Source organism: Sciurus vulgaris, assembly GCF_902686455.1.
Source record: "Sciurus vulgaris genome assembly, chromosome: 1".
Taxonomy (NCBI): Eukaryota; Metazoa; Chordata; class Mammalia; order Rodentia; family Sciuridae; genus Sciurus; species Sciurus vulgaris.
In genome coordinates, this window is record NC_136461.1 from 101,686,607 (window position 1) to 101,708,744 (window position 22,138).

At 40.1% G+C, this 22,138-nt stretch overlaps 1 protein-coding gene and 1 long non-coding RNA gene across 4 annotated transcripts in view; one reads left to right on the forward strand and one right to left on the reverse strand.

Annotated features, from left to right (window-relative positions):
• LOC306658610 (monocarboxylate transporter 1-like) overlaps positions 1-5,659 on the reverse strand; it is a 34,981-nt gene extending 29,322 nt beyond the window's left edge. For 2 of the 3 annotated variants that reach the window (XM_079135763.1, XM_079135761.1), the window contains exon 1: positions 5,558-5,659. The gene's annotated coding sequence lies outside the window, so the exon portion shown is untranslated. The remainder of the gene's footprint in view (positions 1-5,557) is intronic. The other variant, XM_079135764.1, reaches the window with a different exon arrangement.
• Positions 5,660-6,070: 411 nt separating this feature from the next.
• Positions 6,071-22,138, forward strand: part of LOC306658825 — a 29,629-nt gene continuing 13,561 nt past the window's right edge. The window contains exon 1 of the long non-coding RNA XR_013763163.1: positions 6,071-6,197. This is a non-coding gene — a long non-coding RNA (uncharacterized lncRNA). The remainder of the gene's footprint in view (positions 6,198-22,138) is intronic.

Sequence of the window (22,138 nt, forward strand, 5' to 3'; positions counted from 1 at the left end):
AAAAAATTGTGGAAGATAAAAAGTTCTCTTATACCATTTTGTCTTCTCTTTAACCTGACATCTGATTTACTTTGAAGAGAACAAGGTAAGCTGGGCATGGTGGTGCATGGCCTATAGTCTCAGTTACTCAGGAGGGTAAGGCACAATCCTAAGTATGAGGGCAGCCTACACAACTGTTTCAAAAAACAGAACTAGGTATGTATAAATATGCCTCCCAAGTTTGCAGTCTTCCAACTGTTTTGTCCCCAACAGAACTTTAGAAAATATGTACTCCCTCACCCATTCATGACTCAAATTTGTAAGTTTAATAGTAGCAAATATATAATTTCTGGAATACTATAAATTGTGTTATTGTGAAAAGCAGGCTGTGTCCTGCTCTGAGTTACTCCCTGATGTATAAAACAGCAGTTTTCAAGCTGTGCCTAAAGCTGATTTACTCCGTTTTAAAGCAGTAGTTTGACATGAGCTATTTTGTTTTGAGTCTAAGTGCTGAGGTAAAATGATTGTATACCTTGTTTGTACCAGTAAACAACTACCATCTGCCTGATAAAGTACAAACTGATTAAAAAATTAATCTGCCAATAAGAATGACCACCTGTGGACTTAATGAATTAATCAGAAGCACATAGATACATGGGCATATCAAACTCATATCAAAATATCCAGGCCCAGGTCAGGCATGGTGTGTACACCTGAAATCCCAGTGACTTGGGAAGCTGAGGCAGGAGGATTATAAGTTCAAAGCCAGCCACAGCAACTTATTGAAGCCCTAAGCAACTTAGTGAGATCCTGACTCAAATTAAAAATTTAAAGAAAGGACTAGGGATAGGACTCAGTAGTTAAGCACCTCAATCCCCAGTACCGAAAAAAAAAAAAAGAAAAAAACAGACCCATGAGCTCATCTAACACACCAGACAATCGAATGAAGCAACTCCCTTACTCGAGGCTCTTAACAGGAGGAGTACCCCATGACTGAACCCAGCAGCATCCTAACCCCACAACCTGGTCAGTCATTACAACCTTGCCAGGGAAAATTGCCACAGTAACCAAGCTATGATTTCCTGTTTCTACTGGGCTGCGCAGTGTGGGGTTTCTCCTGCCTATGATAGATCATGCACAGCCCATTCCAAGCTGACACTCTGAAAATGAAGCTGCCATCTATCCATCCATCTATCCAGACCTTGGCCTAGAATAAGTTCCTCCAATTTGCCAGCTCTGCATCCAGAACAAGTTCTTCAGTTGGTTTGTAATCTTACCTAACCACCTACAGTGACTCTGCATTAGTATCTGCTCTTTGTCTTAGGTCTCAGTGTCTGCTCTCTGCCTTTGCTCTCAGATCAACCTCTGAAACCCTGAGGCTGCCTTAACCCTTTCTTAGTCTTTCTGTAACCTCTATATACAATTGTGTGAAGTGTTATGTGTGGCTTAGGTATTATACCTATTACAAATTAAGACTGGAATAAAAGAACCTATGATCACCTGGCTTATGACTACTAGGTGACCCACAAGTATTTAGTGAACTGCCATTGATGAAAGTGGTATAGCCTGTGAATTTATTATTCAATAAATTCAGACTTTTTCAAAGACATGAACATGTTTGGTCTATATTAATAACATAGCTCACGACAGTTGTATGTTCTTTAAATACATCTTTGTCAAAACCATGGCGATCGATTCATTTCAGTTCATTGTCAACGGCCACTAATCGTCCAGTCCTTTTATTCAAAGCAGTGGGTTGATAAACATTCCTGTTAAAACCACCACTCTTTTCAAATTCTAAGACTGAGAGAAGACAGAAGTTTGTTGTCTGGGTAAAATAAGGTCCTGCCACTTCAGTAATTTTCTCTGGCACAAGCCATTCTGGATCCCCATCCCCTTTTTAAAAAATATTTTTTAAAAATTTTAATACCCTGGAGAAGTACACCAGAGTAAAAATCTGGATAAGTGAGGAAGTTTTTCTTCTGTAAGGAGGGAAGAGGACTTGTGTGACATGAGTTGGGAAGAGGTCCTGAGGCATCAATTCTCATCTCAGGGAAGGCATTTTATTTTATTTTATTTTATTTCATTTCATTTTTTGGGGGGGAGGAGATGCTGGGGATAAAACCTTTGGACTCACACATGCTAAGCACACACTCTACCACTTAGCTACATCCCTAGATTCTCAAGAGAGTCCATTTAAAATCACCATATACATAAAACTGAGGATCTACAGAGTAATTCTCTAAAATTGTACCTCCATTTGAAACTAAAGGTTACTTTCCCTGAGGTATTTCTAAAATTTCCACTGGAATTATAGAAATCATAACCTCAGTTCAAAGGTTAAACAAAAATGCTCCACTGCAGGTATTTTACAAGTTTTCTTCTGAATTAAAATTTTAAAAATGATTAAGATTACTTTATTCCAGAAAATTTACATATAAATTTCCTCTAATCAAGAACTATTTGATATATTAAGGTTCACTTGGAAAGGCTAACACAATACACTGGATTATAATCAAACTTTGAACTTAGTTGCCAGGTATGATTTGTCAGTTTGTTATTAAAAAGTCATACTTTTTGACCACTAAAAACTGTCTCCAGTCTTAACAGGTAGCATTTTATTGTATTGAAACCTTATTCTACAATGCCAAAATTATATTTAAAATAGCTAGTATCCTAAGAAAGTGAATGAAATAAAAGCATCTAAAAGAAAAGTCATGGGACATGGACCCAACACAATCCTACTAAATTGGCAAATTGTTGTCTTCGTTACTTGCAATTTTTTTAATGCTGGTATGAATTTTTAAATACAAACCCTTTTTAAAAAGGATGCAAGAATCTGAAGAAAAAAATGAAAAAAGGAGAATAAAAACTATTAAGACTTTGATACAATACAAGAGAGTTTTGTTTGGCAGAACTCCAGGTTATACTCCAGAATATAATTCGTAAACATCATTTTTTGTAGCAATCCAGAGCATATTCTCCAAATCAAAACCACATACTCTTTTAACCTATTAATTTATGATTGACATTGTCCCAGGGTTTGAAGCAGAAATATATTGGTTCATTTAAAATAACAAACAAGGGGCTATGGTTGTGGTTTAGCGGTAAAGTGCTTGCCTGGCATGTATGAGGCACTGAGTTTGATTCTCAACACCAAATAAATAAATAAATAAAATAAAGGTCAAAAAAAATTTTTTTTAATGTGAAAAAATAAAATAACAAACAAGTATGGTGTTAGGGTTCTGGTCATCTTCTTTACTGCTTTTGATTAGAAACAGGTACCATCACTGCACACAGTGGTGCACACCCATAACCCCAGCAACTCAGCAGTTTAAGGAAGGAGGATCAAAGTCAGAGGCCAGTCTGGGCAGCTTAGTGAGACTCTGTCTCAACATAAAATAAAAGGGGTTGGAGGCATAGCTCAATGATAGTGTTTATCTAGCATGTGTGAGGCCCTGGATTCAATCTCTAGTACCTGCCCCCACCACACACACACACACACAATATGCCACCACTAGTTCACACCTCTTCACATTCAGGTCTCTTGAGGCCTATTGGAAAATAAGTCCTACAAAGAGGAACAAAACAGAGAATGCTGTTTTTCCTTTACTTGGGCGGGGAGGCGGGGGATGAATTTACTCAGAGTAATATTTAACACTATGGTTTTATAGCTAAGTTTCTTAATAGAGTTATATTTCATAAGTTTTTTCTTCTTTTTTGCAGTGCTGGGGATCAAACCCAGGGCTATGCATTCCAGGCAGATGCTCTACCACTTAGTCATATCTCAAACCCTATAATAAGTTTTATGAAAAAATATCTCATGAGTTTTGATGATTAAAACCACATATTAACATTTTATTTGAAAGTTTTATTCACCATTCTGAAACTCTGCATTCAAATTTGAGACTCTTAAATTTGTCTCTCCTAGCACTTTCCTGTACATAGTTGTTTACTATTCCATGAATGGATCTGAACAGCATTACTATTGCTCATGTGAGCTCAACCTCATAGAAGGAACAAAGTTGTTTTGTTTCTGTAGAATACACAACAATTTACAAAAGACTAATATACCGAGTATTGTTTGTCTAGGATAAGGACCAGTTACACTAAGTGCAGCTAAATGGTTATTTGCAAACCTGTTTTGGAGGGTATTTTTCACACTAAAGAAGTATTTAAAAGGAAGTTTTGTTGCTTTAAAGTGCATTACAGGTGAAATTTAAGTATATGAATGCTGCCAACATAAATCCTAGACTATACGTCATTAAGATAATAATCACACCGGTACTGCTTGTAATCCCAGCAGCTGGGGAAGCTGAGGTAGGAGGCTCACCAGCTCCAGCTCAGCTTGGGCAACTAAGGGCAACTACCTCAAAATAAAAAATAAAAAGGACTAACAAAAAGACTAAGCAACCCTGTGCTCAATACCCTAAAAAAATAAAAATCACTCACTGTACTTTCATAAAGTATACTTACAGTAAAATTTCAACACTCTATTTCATTTTCCAAACAAAGTTAGTAAACCATTATATACTCCCCTACTCTCTACTGAATTTTCTTTTTTTTTTTTCCCCACGGTACTGGGGTTTGAACCCAGGATCTTGGTTCTTGCGAGGCAAACACTCTACCCACTGAGCTATATCCCCAGCCCTCTACTGAATTTTCTAAATGACAAACTACAAACACCAGCATGGTACAATCACGGTAGAGGAAGGTAAACACGAGTAATTTCTAAACTGCAGAGCAGATATGAGCAGATATTCCAAATCTGAGGTTCATCAATCTCTGACTTAGGTCAATAGCCACCACAAAGGCCTGCATTAAAAGTGAGGCTCAAAACAAAGTTTGGAGCTACTTTAGGAAATGTGACTGATGTGCCCCACAACATTAGGATCACCAAGTCTCAGAAGTACACCCACTGTTCACTGAACTATGTGTTATGGGAACTACAAAGTTTGTTTACTTCCTTACAGAAACTTACAATCCGTTTAGGGAAAGCACACAAAAATAATACAAGGATGACAACACACAAACACACGGGACAGGGATGGGTAAGATTTGAGGATAAAAGGGAATTTCTTTCTACAGGTAGCACAGAGTTAGGAAGAGTCCTGAATGGGGGAGAACTTCACCTGTCAGGGAGAATTACAGGAAGGGGAACAAGTAGTGCTCAAAGACTGGAAGGTGACTGGTGGCATGCTTCGAAGTCCGAAACGATCCGCACCCCATCACCACACGCCCCAAAACAACCTGCCTGAAAGAGCCTGGAAGGCAGGAGGCTAATCGACCCTATTTGTTTTTACAGCCCATTCATTATTCTTCCAGATCAAAGCTTTTCCAGTGGGGACAAGGCCATCATCCCCGGTCACCATGGCCACATTCCTCTCCCAAGCCAACGTCCAGACACCTGACTGCACTTCCTCCCCAACGCCGCGCTTCGGGGCCACGCGGCTGCTCGCGGCCACGAAGCCCTCGCGGAGCCGCCTCTCTCCCCCGGAGACAAAGGTCTCCGCTCTCTTGAGGGTCCACGCGACCCCACCGGGGCGGCGAGGGCGCTGTGGGCCGCCATCCAACTAACCGTTCTGCGCGCGGATCGCGGCGCCGATGCGGGACGCGGCGAGCTGCAGCGCTCTGGGTGCCCGGCGCTGGGGCGCTGGGGCTCCGGGCTCGGTTCCAGCGGCCGCGCGGCTGCCTCAGAGCCCGCGGGGCCGGCGCATGCGCACAGGCGCGGCGCGAAACCTGCTAGGAGGTCCACTGCGACGACTCCTCCCGCCGCGACTCTCCCCGCCGCCTCTGCGTGTCTGGGACCCCAGACCCGGACTCCCGGCTGGGTTTCTAACCAAAAAAAGGGAAAAGCCGCCGCGGGGCCGGACCCTGAGTGTGGGGGGCGATGGGCGCGCGGAGTAGCCTGGAAGCGACTGGAAGAAGCTGCGCAGCGTTTGAATGGACGCGGCGCAGCGCGGACCCGGGAAGATGCCCGGGCTGTGCACCCGCGTGCGCCTGGCTCCCACGCGGGCCTGGCACTGGAGTGCAGTGACCTCGGGGAAGTGAAACCCCCCGGGCCTGTTTCCTCTGTAAAATGGCAACAGGCAGAGAACCGACTTCTTAGGCTCGTAGGACGTTTTGATGAGAGAATCTATGAATCTTTCTCACCACGCTGCCTGGGCTGTGGCATTTGCTGAATGGTGGGTATACAGTCAAGTCGATCAGGAGAGCAGGTAAGAGGGTAGGGAGACTGGCCTGATGGGGTAAGGTGTGTCCAAAGGAAAAGGAGTCATGAGCATGCAAAGAAGCCACATTTTTATGGACACTGCATGTCTGGGTCAAAAGAGAATTTCAGCTAAAGATGTTGGGAGAACAGATAATGCCAGATACCTCCCCTGAATCATCTGAGTAATCTTCTCAACCCTATGAAGTAAATGCTACAGCAAACTTTTTATAAATAAAGGCTCAGAGGCTCAAAGAGGTCAAGTAACTTTCCAGAAGTCAGGGAGCTACGAGTGACCAACATTTGGAGTGACAAGAGCCATTATAGAATTTTTAAATTTGTTCTAATTAGCTATACATGACAATAGAATGCATTTTGACACATTACACATAAATGGAGTATAACTTCTCATGAGTCTGGTTGTACATGATGTAGAGTTACACAGGTCATGTAATAACATATGCATCTAAGGTAATAATGTCCGATTCATTCTACCATCATTTCGACCACCATGCCCCCTCCCCTCCCTTCCATCATAGATTCTTGACCAAATCTAAAAACCAAAGTGTGTCTGTTGAAATGGTGGAATTAAATAATCATGGAATGTCTCCGAGACTTTTGAGAAATATCAAATAAGTATGAGTCAAAGGCCCTACCTTGACAAAGCTTAAATTCCTTGAGGAGACTGAGTCAGGCTAAATCAACCAGCATTTGTTGAACACTTGCTACATACCAGGACCCTGCCCCCTCCCTGATGTCTTGGGCCCTCCCACTTTTCCTTCTGACCCCCACTTAATTTTCACAATTTCACAACAACTCTACTAGGTAGGTCTTACAGTTTTTGTTTGCAAATGAAGAACCTGAGATTAAAGAGGAGTAGGGGTCAGGTCCTGAGAGGTCCCATATGCTTTCTCTCACTCTTTTATACAACAAAAAGTTTTTAGTAACAGCTCAACATGGTGCAATTTGTAGCCAATTACTGCAAGTAATTGCATTTCATGTTTGAAAAAGGCAGAAAGAGGAAGGGACTTGAGGTCAGTAGGGTGACCAGGACTTTGAACAGCAGTGGTTTAGAATCATTAGGGTGGCATTCAGGGTTGATGGTAGAGAACTAGGAGGACAGATTAGGGACTGATTAGAAGTGAATCTATAAAGTCCTTTAGTGTGTAATGACAGTAGAAAGAGTAAAAGTAATTCTTGGGAAACCTCTTAAGGAAAGCTTAAAAAACAGGTTTAGAATATGGATTGAGCAGCCAGACTGCCCAGTTTCCAAAAGGGAAAATACACATTCCACAGAATTGTTATGGGAATAAAATTGGTACTTGTAAATCACGTGAACCTGGCGCATTCCAAGGGCTGAATAAGCAAGCATGTGTTAAAAATTAATATGCACAAAATTAAGAACACAAATATTTTAGCATCCAAAAGAATAAAGTATCTAGGAGGATATATTTAAGGAAGTTGCAAAAAGTTTTGGCAACTATCCAGTCTGTGGGAACATTCCCCACAAAATAGTTCTTACTTTAGGCAAGAGCTGCCAGTTCAAGATTTCAGGCCAGCAAAATACAGATTTGGGGGTTTCTATGATCACTCTCAGGCTCAATAATTTGCCAGGATGTCTCAACTTATTGAAAGCTACTATACTGAAGTTTATGTTTACTATAGGGAAAGGATACCTTAAAATTAACCAAGAGCAATACAGGATAAAACCTAGGAGGGGTTCAAATGCAAAGCCTCTGATCATCCTCTCCCTATGCAGTCCTAGACAGCACTACCTCCTCCAGGCTATGATGTGTGACAGTGCTCAGAAAGTATTGCCAACCAGGAAAGATCACTCAAACTCTAGTATCTAGAGATTTTATTGAGGCTTCATTACCTCAGCATGGATCATTGCCTGTGTGGTTGAATTCAGCCTCCAATCCCTCTCACCTCTTTAGAAGTCCGAATGCTATCAAGGGACTCATTGCCCCATTCTCTTAACACATGGTTAATCTTTCTGGCATTGCCAGTCCCTCCCCCAAGTCATTTCATTATATTAATTATCAAAGGTCCCCCATGATTAATGTCCATAGCACAAACTAATAAGTGTGGTTTGAGGAGCCTATACATGGCAAGAGTTTTAGAAGTCACGTCCTGGGAACCAGGACAAAGATCAGATCTTCCTTTAAGTGAGGCTGAGGCAGGATGACTGAGAGTTCAAAGCCAGCCTCAGCCAAAGAGAGGAACTAAGAAACTCAGTGAGACCCTGTCTCTAAATAAAATACAAATAGGGCTGGGAATGAGGCTCAGTGATTGAGTGCCCCTGAGTTCAATCCCTGGTACTTACTGCCCTGCAAAAAAAAGAAAAGAAGAGAAAAGAAAAGAAAGAAAGGAAGGAAGGAAGAAAGAAAGAAAAGAAAGAAAGAAACAGTCTTCAAAATCATATGGAATTCCAAATAGTCAAAAGAGTATTGAAAAAGAACAAAATTGGGAGCACACACTTTTCAATATCAAACTGTACCATAAAGCTACAATGATTAAAACAGTGTGGTGCTGGCATAATAACAGACATAGAGACTAATAGACTGGAATTGAGAGTCCGAGAATAAACATATCCATCTATAGCCAATTGACTTTTTAAAAGCATGCCAACCATTTTATGGGAAAAGAAAACACTCTTCAATGAATGTTGGTAAGGACAACTAGATATTCATATGCAAACGTATGATGTTGTGTCCCTGGCTCTTGGATTATAAAACATATCTCAAAATGGATAACTAACGAAAGAGCCAAATGACAAGATCCTAGAAGAGAACATAGACATAAATCTTTAAGACCTCAAAATTGACAACGGATTCTTAGATTAAAAAAAAAAAAAAAAAAAAAAAGGTGGAGCAACAAAGGAAAAAGACAAATTGGACTTCAACAAGATTAAAAGCTCTTGGGCATCAAGGTACAATCAACATTGTGAAAAGCAAACTAGAGAATAGAAGACGGTACTTACAAACCATATATCTGATAAGGATCTCATATCCAAAATATGTAAAGAATTCTTAAAACTCAACAGTAAAAAATAGCCCAACTAAAAATGGACAAAGGACTTGAATAGACATTTCTCCAAAGAACGCATGCAAGTAGCCAAAAGCACATGCTCAGAGTCATTCGTCATTAGAGAAACACAAATCAAAGCCACAGTGAGATGCCATTTTGTACTTACTAGTGTGACTATAAAAAATATTTTTAAATTGTAGGTGGACCCAATACCTTTTAAAAATTTATTTATTTTTATGTGGTACTGAGGATCGAACCCAGTGTCTCACAGGTGCTGAGACCCTATCTCTCAATAAAATACAAAAACAGTCTGGTGATGTGGCTCAGTGGTTAAGCACCCCTGGGTTCAATCACCAGTACCTTCCCCACCCCACCCCCCCAAAAAAGAAAAAAATGCAGCCACCATGGAAAATAAATAGTTTGGCAGTTCCTTAAAAAGTAAGAGAAATACCATATGACTGAGAAATTCCACTAGCTATATATCCAAAAGAAAACAGGTATTCAAGCAAATATTTATACAGAAATGTTCATAGGAGCACAGTTCACAACCACCAAAGTTGGAAACAATTCAAATGTCTGGCCATAGGTGCATGGATAATTAAATGTGGGATAGCCATACAATGAAATATTATTCAGCCATAAAAAGGAAGTACTAATAATTGCCACAACATGGATGAATCTTGAAAATATGTTAAGTGAAAGCAGTCAGACACAAAAGGTTCCAAATTGTATGATTTCATTTTAAGAAATATCCAGAACCATTACCATAGAGAGAGAAAGCAAATGAGTGGTTGCCAAGAGCTAGGGGTAAAAAAAAAGAGTTACTGCTTAATGGGTATAGAGTTTTGTTTGGGAATGATAAAAAATGATTTGGAACTTGATACAACATTGTGAATATACTAAATACTACTGAAACATACACTTTAAAATGGCTAATTTTATGTTACATTAATTTACCTCCATAAAAAGCAAATAAATATGGAGAAATAGGTTTTTCATGAATCTAATGTTACTCCTGAGAGTGGCCTTAGCAATTTATGGAACTGATACCTAATTTTGCAGTTGTAACTTTATACATATTTGGTACTGGGGATTGAACCCAGGGGTAGTCTATCACTGACAGGGTCTTGCTAAATTGTCCAGTCTAGCCTCAAACTTGTGATTCAGCTGCCTCAGATTCCTGAGTAGCTGGGATTACATGTGTGCACCAGATGCCAGGCTTGGTTTATATTTTTTCCTTAAAGCAGGGGTCGGGGGGTGGGGGGGAAGGGAAAAAATAACAGAATGAATCAAACACCATTACCCTATGTAAATGTGTGATTACACAAATGATATGCCTTTACTCCATGTTCAAACAGAGAAACAACATGTATCCCATTTGTTTACAATTAAAAAAAAAAAAAAAAAGCAGGCCATTGTGACAGAACACCCCACATCCCACCACAGCCAAAGATGTCCCTGACCTAATCCTCAGAACCTGTGAATATGTCATGTTACATGACAAAGGGGAATTGAGGTGGCTAATTAGCTGATCTAAAATAGATTATCTTAGGTTGTCTGAGTAGGCAAAATGTAAAAGAGTCCTATCTGCCAGTCTATGTCTTTTGATTGATGAGTTTAGGCCATTAACGTTCAGGGCTATTATTGAGATATGATTTGTATTCCCGGTCATTGGGGCTTATTTTTGGTTTTTAACTTGACTTGGTTTCTCCTTTGAGTGGTTTTTCTCTAAGGTAGTTCCTCCCTTTGCTGACCTACACTGTTGTTTTTCATTTCCTCCTCATGGAATATTTCGTTGAGAATATTCTGTAGTGCAGGCTTTCTATTTGTAAATTCTTTTAACTTTTGTTTATCATGGAAGGATTTTATTTTACCCTCAAATCTGAAGGTTAGTTTTGCTGGGTATAGGATTCTTGATTGGCAACCATGTTCTTTCAGAGCTTGAAATATGTTGTTGTAGGCCCTTCTAGCTTTTAGAGTCTGGGCTGAGAAATCTGCTGATATCCATATTGGGTTTCCCCCTATATGTAGTCTGATGCTTTTCTCTCACAGCCTTAAAAATTCTATCTTTATTTTGTATGTTAGGCATTTTCATTATAATGTGCCTTGGTGTGGATCTGTTGTGATTTTGTGCATTTGATGTTCTGTAAGCCTCTTGTATTTGATTTTCCATTTCATTCTTCAGCTTTGGGAAATTTTCTGATATTATTTCATTGAATAGTTTGTTTATTCCTTTGGTTTGTATCTCTATGCCTTCCTCAATCCCAATAATTCTTAAATTTGGTCTTTTCATGATGTCCCATAGTTCTTAGAGATTCTGTTCATGATTTCTTACCATCTTCTCTGGGCAACTTTATTTTCAAGATTAAATATTTTGTCTTCATTGTCTGAGGTTCTGTCTTCCAAGTGTTCTAGTCTATTGGTGATGCTTTCCATTGAGTTTTTTATTTGGTTTATTGTTTCCTTCATTTCAAGGATTTCTGTTTGAGTTTTTTTGAGAATCTCTATCTCTTTGTTGAAATGATCTTTTACTTTCTGCAGTTGCTCTTTTAACTGCTTATTGATCATTCATTAAGCAGTAAATGCCTGCATTTACTCACTTATCTCATCCTTTGCTTCATGAATCATTTTAATTATGTATATTCTGAACTCCTTTTCTGACATTTCTTCTGCCATACTATCACTGGATTCTATTAATATAGAATCTAGGTTTGTTTGGATCATTTTCTTCCCTTGTTTTTTCATGTGGTTCATGTATCTTCTCCTCTAGCAGTGCAGATCTGGGTTATTGCAGTTTCCCCCCATAGGCTTATAGTAATCCTATATGTTTCCAAAACCTTTTCTTTAAGGGGGAGATCAATATTAGCAGTTCCCAGTACAGACAATATGCAACCCTAAACCAAATAGCCCCTATGAAGACATTAACAATATTGTCATAATAAACAGAATGAGTTCAGTTATTGTCTATAGTATAACAAATTTTCAATAAGGTCTGCAGTTTCTAATGGAGGACAAAGAGGATGGGGAGGGGTGTAGGATGTAGCTGATAATGGGATAATAGGATGTATACAGAAGTCCTAGATGGTAGAAAGAGTGAAAGTATAATCAAAAAGTTGGTTGTTAGTATGCAAAAAGGGAGAGACTCCTCACTTTCTCTTTACTTTTGTAGGACCCCCAAAAAGGAGACCCCAACTCTGTCCCACGAATCAACGGCCACCCCAATCAACCGCAGGAGGCGTCACTTGATGCAAACTGCAAGAGGCTTTTATTCCAGCGCGCTGGGACCCAACTCGTGACTCACGCAGGAGTCGAGGAGTCGAGTCCCTAGCAGAAAATCTTACAAGTTTATAAAGGCAGAAACCACACATCAGGAGGGGTCGCACACGGAAGGGAAAAGGGGAACAAAGCAGCCGGGAAATTCCAAAGGGGGTCTTGGCTGATAACATACAACATGTTTCACAATGTTTTACAACAGGGCGTAGATTATGGTCAACAGTTTCTGGTAATCTTACTGTCTGAGCACTATCTGGCTATCTGGCTCAATTTACTCTTTTACTCTCTGTTTGGGGCTGTTTCCTGGAACAGCTCCAAGGGCCCTGTTCCCATCACTGGGAGGGAGACCTTAGGGAGTTGAGATAAAACAGACAGCTTAAAAAGAATGTCCATTCTTTCACTTTCACTTATAATAAAGTTCTCTTTCATGATTTCTGGTGTCTGACTAAATTTTCTTTCATCAGGACACAAGAAGTGAGTTTTGGAGTTTCAGCTCCCTTCTTTCCTGTGGCATTGGCATGCATGCTGGGGGCCAAGGGTGTCCTGACTTTACTGAGTTCAGTTTCCTTTTTCTCAAAGTCATCTAGATGGAGCAACTGATGGAGTACCATTCAGGGAGGGAAGGCAGGAGTTTCCAGAAGCAAAAGGAGCTTGGGCAGCAGTCCCTTTACTTACAGGGAAAGATCTTCCAGTTTCACCTGAGGCAAACTTCTAACTCTCTAGCAGCTGGCTCTCAACAAGTTCACCAGCCAACTTGTATCCCCATCATGGAGTGGGGTTCCTTGGAAAGCCAGACCAGCCCAAGAAAGTTGGAGCAGAGGCTGCTCTTGGGTCCCCTCTGGAGTGTCAAATTTGCCAAAAGCTCAGTCCTTGTCCCCAATGCCAATCCAATAATGAGTACACAGTTTTAAGAAAAAGGAAAAAGAAGTTTTATTGCCTTGTCAGCAAAGGAGAAACACAGGGGACTCGAGTCCCAGAGACTGTGATTCTGCCCACCAGGAGGAACAAGGGGCTTTTAAAGGGGTGATTCAAAGGCTACTTTCCATTTGTTCTGTCCTGAATTGTAATTTACTTGTTTATTTGGGAGATAATCATTTCTGAGATCTTCTGGTGAGTGGTAGGTGTGGACTCAAGGACAGATAATTCTGCCTAGCAAGGGGAAGAAAGGTAACCATTTCCCCTGAGATTAGGGAGGGGAAGAGATTAGGGAGGAACAAGAGGGGAAGAGGGCTGTGGTTGTGGCTCAGTGGTAGAGCACTTGCCTTGCACGTTTTGGATCGTCAGCACCACATAAAATACAGGTATTGTGAACAGAGGAAGAGAAAGAAAATATCCATTTAAAAAAATAAGCCGCAGTGGCAGAACAGCAAGGGCTATCTATATTCAAGCATAAAGTGGGCTACTGCTATGAAACTGTCAGAATTGTTGAGGCAGAACTATTCAAGGTCAGGTTGACCCATCCAAAGCTCTACCTAAGCTTACACAATAACCTTTAAAAGTAGAAGCTTAAAAAGGACTAAATCCAGGACTCAAAAACCTAATGAAGGGGAATGTGGCTCAGTGGTAGAGTACTTTCCTGGATGTGTAAGCCTTGGTGTTCAATTCCCAGCACCAAAGACATAAAAAAAACTAATGAAGATTTTTTATTATTCCTTATACTATTCCTATTCTCCCAGTTAAGACATCTAATTGGAGAGGATATACTTTTGCTCAGGACATTAGAGCAAATGTGTGGTTTAAATGCTAATGAGGAGCCAGTCTCATGCACTCCAGTAATCCCAGCAGCTCAGGAGCCTGAGGCAGGAGGATCACAAACCTGGTCTCAGCAATTTAGTGATACTAAGCAACACAGTGAGGCCCTGTCTCTAAATAAAATATAAAAAAGTGCTGGGGATGTGGCTCAGTGGTTAAGTGCCCCTGAATTCAATCCCTGTAACTCACCACTTGATGGTAGTGGAGAAGAATTTGTTTTGCTAACACAAAACACGCTTTCTGTGCTGCAGAGACCTGCAATTTAGGAGAACCCATCTGCCAGCAGATGCAGAGAATCTAGTTTGATATCAAACTTTGGTTTCAACAGGTTTACAAAAACATTGTTTCTTTTAGTGCTGATGAAAAAGAAAATGAATGTTATTCAAACCCTGTCAAATTGCAAAATAACCCTTCTTTGTCCACTCTTCATTCTGGCCTGGGCCCCTCTCCTTGGGGACCTGTCATTGACCATCAACTGATTCACTCTTCGATGAGTCAGCCAAGTCTGCACACTTCATGTACCGGGGCTTCCCCACCCCTACACTAATGGTTTTGTTATTGCCTATAGCTATACTTTGAAATGTAACCAAGGGCTTTGCAAATCACACAGAAGATCCCAAACTTGCCACTCTTGTGCCCAGATCGCGAATCCCCAAAGACCACCAGGGAGCCATCTCCGATGCAAAAGCCAAAGGGTCTTTATTGTAAGCTCGAGCTCCGACTCACAGCGTTCACTGACACAGCAGGTACTAGCTGAGAGTCCCAAGTCTCGATTCAGTGGGATTTTTATGAGCCCCGAGTAGAGCGGGAAATTTGAACAAAGCACACAGTTGGCTGATATTCCAACATGTGAGGTTTGGCCTGTTTCCATTGGCTTAGGGTACCCAGGTCTTAACATATTGACATATATGGTTTGGAATGTTAGGCATTGGCTTGTTAGCTCCCGATTGGTTGTTTGCCAAAGGCCAGTCCTAATCTAGTAGCCTTCCTGGAATCGGCTATCTAGGCCTGAAATCGGCTACCTAGGCCTGAAATCTTTCATGCCCTAAATGCAGCCTGTCATGGCCGCGGTTTAGCTCCCTTTTCAGCCACAAGCTGTGAAAAGTGTAGGAAAGCAGGAATTCTCAGACACCAACTCCCAAATCAGGTGGATCTAGGGCTTGCTGTATGAGTCCAAGGGGGGTCTTTTCTACCTAGCTCTTACCACAGGACTACAGGGCACCTCACTGCAAGCCCAGAAAAAAGGGAGGCACTGCATTAGGGCAGGTGTCAAGTTACTTCTGCACCTTACCTCTCTCTGCACCACGAGTGCACCCAGGGCCCAGGGCCTCCCAGATTGGAGACTCTGGGTGCCACAAAGCCCAGCACTGAGAATAACTTTTTTTTTTTTTTTTTTTTTTTGGTACAGGACCTTGTGCTTGCAAGGCAAGCACTCTACCAGATGAGCTATCTCCCCAGCCCGAGAATAACTTAAGGTGAACACCTTCAGCCCCCGTGGACTCTGGACATTGGGGCAAACAGACAAGGCATGGGTTGGGTCACTCAAGCAAGTTGATGAAAGGGTGAAGGTGGGGTGCAGAGCTCACTCATGGCCCCTCGCCAGGTTGGGGATAAGGGGCACAAAGACAATCCTGTCATTAGAGGCTGCTGCCTGTTTGGAGGCTGGAGGTCCACAACACCAGACAGAAACCCAGGCCCACTATTGTAATGTATAAAGCTGCTCCCCCACCCTTTCCGCTGCAGCTGTTTTCCCGCCTCCCAAGCACTTGTCAATCTGTGAACATCCTAGCTAGCTATTGGTCCATCAGTCAGCTTGCAAGTATCCTTCTCCGTTATTGGTCCCCTGTTAGCCCAGCGGGATTCTTAAAGATAGCTTCACTGCCATCTTTTCTCTCCCCTTGACTCGCCTTCTTTCTCCTCCTCGCTTTCTGCTCTCTCTAGCTCACGCTCTTTCTCTTTCCTTTTTCTTTTCCTCTCATTTTCTCTCTTACCCTGCAGGGAGACACTCTGTTTGCTTAATAAATTCCCTTATGTGATTTCCCCCGTGTCCCACGTGGTTTCCATGGGATCCCTTACAACAATGAGGCAGGGAGGGGGAATGGCCCAGGAGGTCATAGAACTTGGCACACACATGGTGAGGATACGCCCAGAGGACCCCAAGTTCTCGGCCTTGTGCTCGCACCTGCACTGAGCACTGCTGTGTGAGGCTCCAGGTCAGCCAAGCCCTGATACCTAAACCAGACAGAGACACATCGAGGAAAGAAAATTTCAGACCAATATCCTTAATGAACATCGATGCAAAAATTCTCAACAAAATTTGAGCAAATTGCATACAAAAACATATTAAAAAGATAGTGCACCATGATCAAGTGGGTTTCATCCCAGGGATGCAAGGTTGATTCAACATCAGGAAATCAATAAATGCAATTCACCATATCAATACACTTAAAGTCAAGAATCACATGATTATTTCAATAGATGCAGAAAAAGCATTTGATAAAATACAGCATCCCTTCATGCTCAAAACACTAGAAAAAATAGGGATAGTGGGAACATTCCTTAACATTGTAAAGGCCATTTATGCTAAGCCCATGGCTAATATCATTCTAAATGGTGAAAAACTGAAAGCATTCCCCCTAAAAACTGGAACAAGGCAGGGATGCCCTCTTTCACCACTTCTATTCAACATCGTTCTTGAGACTCTAGCCAGAGCAATTAGACAAACCAAAGAAATTAAAGGGATACGAATTGGAAAAGAAGAACTCAAACTATCCCTGTTCGCTGATGACATGATTACATATTTAGAGGAACCTGGAAATTCCACCAGAAAACTCTTAGAACTCATAAGTGAATTCAGTAAAGTAGCAGGTTACAAGATCAATGCCCATAAATCCAACGCATTTTTATACATAAGTGATGAATCTTCAGAAAGAGAAATTAGGAAAACTACCCCATTCACAATAGCCTCGAAAAAAATAAAATACTTGGGAATCAATCTCACAAAAGAGGTGAAAGACCTCTACAATGAGAACTACAGAACACTAAAGAAAGAAATTAAAGAAAACCTTAGAAGATGGAAAGATCTCCCATGTTCTTGGATAGAAAGAATTAATATTGTCAAAATGGTCATACCACCTAAAGCGCTATACAAATTCAATGCAATTCCAATTAAAATACCAATGATGTACCTTACAGAAATAGAGCAAGCAATTATGAAATTCATCTGGAAGAATAAGAAACACAGAATAGCTAAAGCAATCCTTAGCAGGAAGAGTGAAAGAGGGGGTATTGCAATACCAGATCTTCAACTCTACTACAAAGCAATAGTAACAAAAACAGCATGGTATTGGTACCAAAATAGACAGGTAGATCAATGGTACAGAATAGAGGACACGGACACAAACCCAAATAAATACAATTTTCTCATACTAGACAAAGGTGCCAAAAATATGCAATGGAGAAAAGATAGCCTCTTCAACAAATGGTGCTGGGAAAACTGGAAATCCATATGCAAGAGAATGAAACTAAACCCATATCTCTCACCATGCACGAAACTAAACTCAAAATGGATTAAGGACCTCGGAATCAGACCAGAGGCCCTGCAGATTATAGAAGAAAAAGTAGGTCCAGATCTTCAACATGTCGGCTTAGGACCAGACTTCCTTAACAGGACTCCCATAGCACAAGAAATAAAAGCAAGAATCAATAACTGGGATAGATTCAAACTAAAAAGCTTTCTCTCAGCAAAGGAAACTATCAGCAATGTGAAGAAAGAGCCTACAGAGTGGGAGAAAATCTTTGCCAATCATACTTCAAATAGAGCACTAATCTCCAGAATGTATAAAGAACTCAAAAAACTCTACACCAAGAATACAAATAATCCAATCAACAAATGGTCTAAGGAAATGAATAGACACTTCACAGAAGAAGATCTACAAGCAATCAACAAACATATGGAAAAATGTTCAGCATCTTTAGTAATAAGAGAAATGCAAATCAAAACCACCCTAAGATTCCATCTCACCCCAATTAGAATGGCGATTATCAAGAATACAAACAACAACAGGTGTTGGCGAGGATGTGGGGAGAAAGGTACACTCATACATTGCTGGTGGGGCTGCAAATTAGTGCAGCCACTCTAGAAAGCAGTGTGGAGATTCCTTAAAAAACTTGGAATGGAACCACCATTTGACCCAGCTATCCCACTCCTTGGCCTATACCCAAAGGACTTAAAATCTGCATACTACAGAGATACAGCCACATCCATGTTCATAGCTGCTCAATTCACAATAGCCAGACTGTGGAACCAACCTAGATGTCCTTCAATTGATGAATGGATAAAGAAACTGTGGTATATATATACACAATGGAATATTACTCAGCCATAAAGAATGATAAAATTATGGCATTTGCAGGCAAATGGATGAAATTGGAGAATATCATGCTAAGTGAGATAAGCCAATCTCAAAAAGCCAAAGGACGAATGATATCGCTAATAAGTGGATGATGACACATAATGGGGGGAGGGAAGGGTTAGTGTTAGGGTTAGAGTTAGGGTTAGGGAGGGGGGCAAGAATGGAGGAAGGAAGGACTGTATAGAGGGAAAAGAGGGGTGGGAGGGGTGGGGGGAAGGGAAAAAATAACAGAATGAATCAAACAACATTACTCTATGTAAATTTATGATTACACAAATGGTATGCCTTTATGCCATGTACAAACAGAGAAATGACATGTATCCCATTTGTTTACAATAAAAAAAATAAAAAAATTTAAAAAAAGAAAAAATAAAACAAAACACTAATCACAGAAAGAAAAAAAAAAAAAAAAAAAAGACCAAATTTAAGAATTAATGGGATTGAGGAAGGCACAGAGATACAAACCAAAGGAATGAACAACCTATTCAATAAAATAATATCAGAAAATTTCCCAACCTGAAGAATGAAATGGAAAATCAAATACAAGAGGCTTACAGAACACCAAATGCACAGAATCACAACAGATCCACACCAAGACACATTATAATGAAAATGCCTAACATACAAAATAAAGATAGGATTTTGAAGGCCATGAGTGAAAAGCATGAGATTACATATAGGGGGAGACCAATACGGATAGCAGCCGACTTCTCAACCCAGACTCTAAAAGCTAGAAGGGCCTACAATAACATATTTCAAGCTCTGAAAGAACATGGTTGCCAATCAAGAATCCTATACCCAGCAAAACTAACCTTCAGATTTGAAGATGAAATAAAATCCTTCCATGATAAACAAAAGTTAAAAGAATTTACAAATAGAAAGCCTGCACTACAGAATGTTCTCAATGAAATATTCCATGAGGAGGAAATGAAAAACAACAATGTAGGTCAGCAAAGGGAGGAACTACCTTAGAGAAAAACCACTCAGAGGAGAAACCAAGCCAACTTAAAAACCAAAAATAAGCCAAATGACTGGGAATACAAATCATTTCTCAATAATGACCCTGAAAGTTAATGGCCTAAACTCATCAATCAAAAGACATAGACTGGCAGAATGGATTAAAAAGAAAGACCCAACAATATACTGCCTTCAAGAGAGTCATCTCATAGAAAAAGACATCCACAGATTAAGGTGAAAGGATGGGAAAAAACCTACCATGTACATGGACTCAGTAAAAAAGCGGGGGTTTCCATCCTTATATCAGATAAAGTGGACTTCAAGCCAAAGTTAGTCAGAAGGAATAAAGAAGGACATTTCATACTGCTTAAGGGAACCATAAATCAGGAAGACATAACGATAGTAAATATTTATGCCCCAAACAATGGTGCATCCCTGTACATCAAACAAATCCTTCTCAATTCCAGGAATCACATAGACCACAACACAATAATTCTGGGCGACTTTAATGCACCGCTATCATCACTAGATAGATCCTCCAAACAAAATCCAACCAAAGAAACCATAGAACTCAATAACACAATCAATAACCTAGACTTAATAGACATATATAGAATATTCCATCCATCAACAAGCGGATACACTTTCTTCTCAGCAGCACATGGAACCTTCTCGAAAATAGATCATATGTTATGCCACAAAGCAGCCCTTAGGAAATGCAAAAAAATAGAGATACTGCCTTGTGTTCTATCAGATCATAATGGACTGAAAGTAGAAATCAATGACAAAATAAAAAAGGGAAATTACTCCAACACTTGGAGACTAAATAATATGCTATTGAATGAAACATGGATAACAAAAAACATCAGGGAGGAGGTTAAAAAATTCTTAGAGGTCAATGAGAATGATGATACAACATATCAAAATCTCTGGGACACTATGAAAGCAGTACTAAAAGGAAAATTCATTGCATGGAGCACATTCCAGAAAAGAATGAAAAGTCAGCAACTAATTGACCTAACATTACAGCTCAAAGCCCTAGAAAAAGAAGAACAGAATAACAGCAAAAGTAGTAGAAGACAGGAAATAATTAAAATCAGAGCTAAAATCAATGAAATTGAAACAAAAGAAACTTCAAGAAATTGACAAAACAAAAAGTTGGTTCTTTGAGAAAGTAAACAAAATAGACAAACCCTTAGCCACACTAACAAAGAGGAGAGAGAAGACTCAAATTACTAAAATTCATGATGCAAAAGGAAATATCACGACAGACAGCACTGAGATACAGAACAAAATGAGAAGCTACTTTGAAAATCTGTATTCCAACAAAATAGAAAGTACTGAAGACATTGACAAATTTCTAGAAACATATGCTCCTCCCAAAATGAACCAGGAGGACATACACAATTTATACAGATCAATATCAAGCAATGAAATAGAAGAAGCCATTAAAAATCTACCATCCAAGAAAAGCCGAGGACCAGACGGATTCTCAGCCGAGTTCTACAAGACCTTCAAAGAAGAACTCATTCCAATACTTCTCAAAGTATTCCACGAAATAGAAAAGGAGGGTACCCTACCGAACTCATTCTATGAAGCTAATATCACCCTCATACCCAAACCAGGAAAAGACACATCAAGGAAAGAAAATTTTAGACCAATATCCTTGATGAATATAGATGCTAAGATCCTTAACAAAATATTGGCAAACCATATCCAAAAACATATTAAGAAACTTGTGCACCACGATCAAGTGGGGTTCATTCCTGGAATGCAAGGATGGTTCAACATTCGTAAATCAATAAACATAATCCATCATGTCAATAGATTTAAGGATAAGAATCATATGGTTATTTCAATTGACGCAGAAAAAGCATTTGACAAAATACAACACCCCTTCATGCTCAAAACACTAGAAAAAATAGGAATAGTAGGAACATACCTGAACATTGTAAAGGCTATTTATGCTAAGCCCATGGCCAACATCATTCTTAATGAAGAAAAACTGAAAGCATTCCCTTTAAAAATGGGAACAAGACAGGGATGTCCTCTTTCACCACTTCTATTCAACATTGTCCTCGAAACTCTAGCCAGAGCAATTAAGCAGACTAAAGAAATTAAAGGGATACGAATAGGAAAAGAGGAACTTAAGCTGTCACTATTTGTGGATGACATGATTCTATATTTAGAGGATCCAAAAACCTCCTCCAGAAAACTTCTAGACCTCATCAATGAATTCAGCAAAATAGCAGGCTACAAAATCAACACGCATAAATCTACAGCATTTTTATATGCAAGCGATGAAACAGCTGAAAGGGAAATGAGGAAAACAACTCCATTTGCAATAGCCTTGAAAAAAATAAAATACTTGGGCATCCATCTAACCAACGAGGTAAAAGATCTCTACGATGAAAACTACAAAACATTGAAGAAAGAAATTAAGGAAGACCTTAGAAGATGGAAAGATCTCCCATGTTCTTGGATAGGCAGAATTAATATTGTCAAAATGGTCATACTACCAAAA